The following is a 6,256-nucleotide window of genomic DNA, read 5'->3' on the forward strand; positions in this document are numbered from 1 at the left end:
CTCATTCACTCTTTTTTTTTTTTTTTTTTTTTTTTTTTGAGACAGAGTTTTGCTCTTGTTGCCCAGTCTGGAGTGCAATGGCGGGATCTCAGTTCACTGCAACCTCCACCTCCTAGGTTCAAGCGATTCTCCTGCCTCAGCATCCTGAGTAGCTGGGATTACAGGTGCATGCCACCACGCCCAGCTAATTTTTTGTATTTTTAGTAGAGACAGGGTTTCTCCATGTTGGCCAGGCTGGTCTCAAACTCCTAACCTCAGGTGATCTGCCCACCTCGGCCTCCCAAAGTGCTGGGATTACAGTCGTGAGCCACGGTGTCCAGCCTCATTCACTCTTTTAATTAATTTATTGACACCTACTGTGTGTCAGGCAAGGTGAATGAGTGAGGGTCCTTTCCCCTGAGGAATTTATAGTCCAGCAGGGAGACCCATACGAAAATCACAAAACTGAAGAAGAAATGCTATAATGGGCCAGGCGTGGTGGTTCATGCCTGTAATCCCAGCACTTTGGGAGGCCGAGGCGGGCAGATCACCTGAGGTCGGCAGTTTGAAACCAGCCTGGCCAACATGGAGAAACCCTGTCTCTACTGAAAATACAAAAAATTAGCTGGGCGTGGTGGCATGCACCTGTAATCTCAGCTACTCAGGACGCTGAGGCAGGAGAATCGCTTGAACCCAGAGGTGGAGATTGCAGTGAACTGAGATCCTGCCATTGCACTCCAGCCTGGGTGACAGAAAGAGATTTTGTCTCAAAAAAAAAGAAATGCTATAATGGCAGCAGGGCTTTTAGAGAGTGGATTTTAGAGTGTGGTTCTGCTTGCAGGGGAGTGGGGATGAACCAGAGATGATTTCATGGGGGAGGGGACATTTGAACTTGTTGAAGGATCGAGTGGGAATTTTCCCAAATGGAAAAGGCAAGAGAGGATGTTCTCATTGGAAGGAGAGGCCAGAACGTAGGGGAGAACATGATGGTTTCTGGAACGTGAGAAAGGCGGAACCCAAAATAGGAGGGCTCTAAATATCAGGCTAAGCTGTAGATGATGAGGGCTTCGTCTAAGGTGGTGGTGATGTGGGTGGAGAAGGGAGAAGGTGGAAGAGATAGCTAGATTTGTATTCTGCTAAAGAGACTTGGAGGAACTCTCTCCTTTATTATTTACCTTTTACTTCCTGAGCTGGTAGAACTCAATAAACTCTTTAACCTCAGAGGGGTCATAACTGTAAGGCTCTTTCAGGAAATGACCTAAAAGCAAAGCAGACTCTGTCCACTCTCAAGAATAGAGACTTGTGGCTGGGTGCGGTGGGTCATGCCTGTAATCCCAACACTCTGGGAGGCCAAGGCGGGCGGATCACGAGGTCAGGAGTTTCAGACCAGCCTGACCAACATGGTGAAACTCTGTCTCTACTAAAAATACAAAAATTAGCTGGGCATGGTGGCACGTGCCTGTAATCTTAGCTACTCGGGAGGCTGAGGCAGAAGAGTCACTTGAACCCGGGAGGCAGAGTTTGCAGTGAGCCAAGATCGCGCCACTGCACTCCAACCTTGGCAACGAGTGTGAGACTCCATCTCAAAAAAAGAATAGAGACTTCCACCGGGCATGGTGGCTCATGCCTGTAATCCCAGCACTTTGGGAGGCTGAGGCGGGTGGATCACGAGGTCAGGAGTTCAAGACCAGCCTGGCCGACATGGTGAAACCCTGTCTTTACTAAAAAATACAAAAACATTAGCTGGGCATGGTGGTGGGCACCTGTAATCGCAGCTACTCGGGAGGCTGAGGCAGAGAATCGCTTGAACCTGGGAGCTGGAGTTTGCAGTGAGCTGAGATCACGTCACTGCACTCCAGCCTGGAAAACAGAGTGAGATTCTGTCTCAAAAAAAAAAAAAAAGAATAGAGACTTCCAGAACCATCTAGCCCCAGAGCTGGGGTCTACTTCCTCACCCTGCAGGTGGGAAACAGGTCCAGAAAGAGCCTTGTTCAAGACCTCCCTCCTCCCAGGCCAGGGCCTTTGCACCATCATCAGACAGTGAATATCCACCATTGGATGCGATCAAGATGAGGCTGGGCGACCCCATCTCAGAAGTCCAGAGGGAATCCTTCCAGCTTGGAAGTGGTCGGATGGGTCTCCAAGGCCCTCACAACACTCAAGTCTTGTGAGCCTGGAGACCTCAGAGATTTCCAGACCTTCTAAGATGTGGGAAGAGAAATATAGGTAAAAAAAAAAAAAAAAAAAATCAGATGAGCTTAGACTCTTGGTTTCTTTTATAATTTTGTTTTTGAAAAACACCTTTTTTTTTTTTTTTTTTTTTTTTTTAAGACAGAGTCTGGCACTGTCGCCCAGGCTGGAGTGCAGTGGCGCAATCTTGGCTCACTGCAACCTCAGCCTCCCAGGTTCAAGCAATTCTCCTGCCTTAGCCTCCCGAGTAGCTGGGATTACAGGCGACCGCCACCATGCCCTGCTAATTTTTGTATTTCTTTCTTTTCTTTTTTTTTTGAGATGGAGTCTTGCTCTTGTTGCCCAGGCTGGAGTGCAGTGATGCGACCTTGGCTCACTGTAACCTCCGACTGCTGGATTCAAGTGATTCTCCTGCTTTAGCCTCCAAAGTAGCTGGGATTATAGGCACATGCCACCACACCTGGCTGATTTTTGTATTTTTAGTAGAGACGGGGTTTCACCATGTTGGCCAGGCTGGTCTCAAACTCCTGACCTTAGGTGATCCACCCACCTCAGCCTCCCAAAGTGCTGGGATTACAGGCATGAGCCACTGCTCCTGGCCTAGTTTTTGTATTTTTTAGTAGAGACAGGGTTTCGTCATGTTGGCCAGGCTGGTCTCGAACTCCTGACCTCAGGTGATCCACCCACCTCGGCCTCCCAAAATGTTGGGATTACAGGTGTGAACCACTGTGCCCAGCCAAAAACTCCTCCTTTTTGAGCCGGGCACAGTGGCAAGAGGGTATAGTCTCTGCTACTTGGTAGGCTGAGAGGCCGAGACAGGAGGATCCCTTGAGCTCAGGAGTTCAAATCCAACCTGGGCAACATAGACAGAGTCTGTCTCTAAAAATAAATAAATGAGCAAAGAAAGAAAAGAAGAACACCTTTTCAGGAGCAATAATGCAACAACATTATAGGAATTTTAAAAATAGTGTATATATTTTTTTCAGCTGTTGTCCCCACTCATGCTGGGGCTGGTGCCTCATTATGGAAAATTTAATTTGTACAATAATCCGAGGAGGTAGATTCTATTAGTATGTCTACTTTACATTTGTAGACACTGAGACTCTGACAAGTGAAGTATCTTGAGCAGGAACAGCCAGCTATTAAACGACAGATCCCAGCCTCATAGAGTTGTTAAGTTATGCTGGTCCACAGTACAATGTATCCCCAACAAATGATGGCTCTTATTATTTTCCAAGTTTCTCCAGTGAAATTGTATATTTTTATAATAAGGCTCTGACTTTCCCAATAAATGTTATTTAAAAAAAAAAAAAATCAAACCAGAAGGGCACGGTGGCTCACGCCTGTAATCCCAGCACTTTGGGAGGCTGAGGCGGGTAGATCACGAGGTCAGGAGATAGAGACCATCCTGGCCAGCATGGTGAAACCCCATCTCTACTAAAAATACAAAAATTAGCTGGGGGTGGTGGCACATGTCTGTAATCCCAGCTACTCAGAGGCTGAGGCAGGAGAATTGCTCGAACCAGAGAGTTGGAGATTGCAGTGAGCTGAGATCACGCCACTGCACTCCAGCCTGGCGACAGACTGAGACTCTGTCTCAAAAAAAAAAAAAAAAAAAAAAAAAAAAAAAAAAAAAATCAATTGAATTGGGACTGGGCGCAGTGGCTCACGCCTGTAATCCCAGCACTTTGGGAGGCTGAGGTGGGCGGATCACAAGGTCAGGAGACGGAGACCACACTGGCCAACATCGTGAAACCCCGTCTCTACTAAAAATACAAAAAAATTAGCTGGGCATGGTGGCATGTGCCTGTAGTCCCAGCTACTCGGGAGGCTGAGGCTGGAGAATCGCTTGAATCTGGGAGGTGGAGGTTGTGGCGAGCCACGATCATGCCACTGCACTCCAGCCTGGTGACAGAGCAAGACTCAAAAAAAAAAAAAAAAAAAAAAAAATCAAACGACTGGCCTGCCAGGTTAGAGGGCTCCCATTTTCCTCCCAGGAAATAGATGTTTACTGAGTGTCTGCCTGCTGCGGAATCTACAGCCAGGCCCTGGGTGGGAAGAAGGGATGGGGTAAATCCTGGTGCCTGGGTAAATGCCACTCATGATCTGGTTCTTGCTGAGGCAGGAATCAGAGGGCAGACCACAGTAGGGCTCATGAGACCAGAGCTCCTGCTTCCCACGCTTGCTTATCTCCATGAGCAAGGTGACAGTATGAAGTTGCCACTCACCCTGACCATGGGTCCAACCTCAAAAAACACTTGGCCCCAACGTGATCTCAGTCTTTCTCATCTTCATATACCTAAAACCTCAGAAAACTTTCTGGGAGCAGCTCAGCAACAAGAGAGCTCTTCCTATGTCCACTCTCCAGTCACACTTTCCGCCCAGACTCCTCCCTTGGCAGTAGGTCTGTACCACCTTCTTCCTTGGCTTATCTATGCCTGCCTTGTTTACCAGAGTGAAAGTTTCTAGGAAGAGCATGGACTCTTGAGGCTGACCGTTCTGGGTTTGAATCCACTTCTGCTTCCTGCCTTTATAATCTTATGCAAGCCACTGTACTACCCTGAGCTTGTTTTCTCATCTGTTTTTTTCTTTTTTCTTTTCTTTTCTTTTTTTTTTTTGACAGAGTTTCACTCTTGTTGCCCAGGCTGGAGTGCAATGGTGCGATCTCAGCTCATCGCAACCTCCGCCTCCCAGGTTCAAGCGATTCTCCTGCCTCAGCCTTCCTGAGTAGCTGGGATTACAGGCATGCGCCATCATGCCCGGCTGATTTTGTATTTTTAGTAGAGACGGGGTTTCTCCATGTTGGTCAGGCTGGTCTCGAACTCCCGACTTCAGATGATCCGCCTGCCTCAGCCTCCCAAAATGCTGGGATTACAGGCGTGAACCACCACGCCCGGCCCTCATCTGTAAATTTCATGTTACCATCTGGTACTTGGCACTCAGTAGTAGTAGCTCTCTTTAGCTTCCAATTTGCATATAAAGAATGCTGTCCACTTTGGGAGGCAGAGATGGGCGGATGGCTTGAGCTCAGGAGTTTGAGACCAGGCTGGGCAACATGGCAAGACCCCGTCTCTACAAGAAAATACAAAAACTAGCTGGGCGTTGTTGTGCACACCTGTAGTCCCAGCTACACTGGTGGCTGTGATGGGAGGATAGCTTGAGCCTGGGAGGCGGATGTTGCAGTGAGCAGAGCCTACCCTTCCCTGAATGTGGTAGGCTAGAAAGTCAAACGGAAAATTAAAAAAAAAAAAAAAAGCAACAGAAAAACACTCTTGGGTTGTGCAGAGAAAGGGCTTTTGAACCTGGGCACAAAGAAGTGAGTGCCTGAGATCAGAAATCATAAACTCCCAGACCATCACAGCTGAAAGGGTGGAGAGATGATGATGATGATTAACAGCAGGAAACGTTTTTGAAAAAGTGCTCTCTACAGGTGTTTCTGTTTCGGCTTTCCCCTTTAAAATCGTGTACTTTGCATTACCTTATTTAATCCTCACGGCAACCCAGTGGGGGTAGGTATTATCACTGTTTTACAGATATAAAAACTAAGGTGTATAAAGTGCCCAAGAACACACAGTAAGGAGCCAGGACTCCTAATTCCAAAGTTCGTGGTCTTAACTGCCTTTAGCTGTTTTGGTGACTGAGTCTAATCCAACACAATTTTACAGATGAGGCTCAGGGAGGGGAAATTGTCTTACCCAACTCTTAACACAAGGCAACTAGAATTTGGGCCTCCCTTCCGGGCGCCAGTCTGGTCAAGGATTTGTCACAGAAACTCAGATTTAAGAAACATTTATTAAGTACTTGCATCATTGCAATCCATCCTCAAAGCAGCCTCCGTGAAGTATTACAGTACTTCGTGTTACAACACTGATCATATGGGGAAATAAGCTAAGAGGGATAATTCCTCCCAAGATCAATTTAGCAAAATAGCGGCACTGTCGGGATCACACATTCAGGTCCTGAATGTGAGGCTGCCAGCAGTTTCATTAACCTAATCCCAGGCTCCTTCCTCCCGCACCTGAAGGTAGGAACGAACCCCCACCCCCCGCGCCCCGGACCTGGAGCCCTCTCAGAGCGGTGCATTCTG

The sequence above is a fragment of the Pan troglodytes genome, chromosome 1 (genome assembly GCF_028858775.2).
Source record: "Pan troglodytes isolate AG18354 chromosome 1, NHGRI_mPanTro3-v2.0_pri, whole genome shotgun sequence".
Taxonomy (NCBI): domain Eukaryota; kingdom Metazoa; phylum Chordata; class Mammalia; order Primates; family Hominidae; genus Pan; species Pan troglodytes.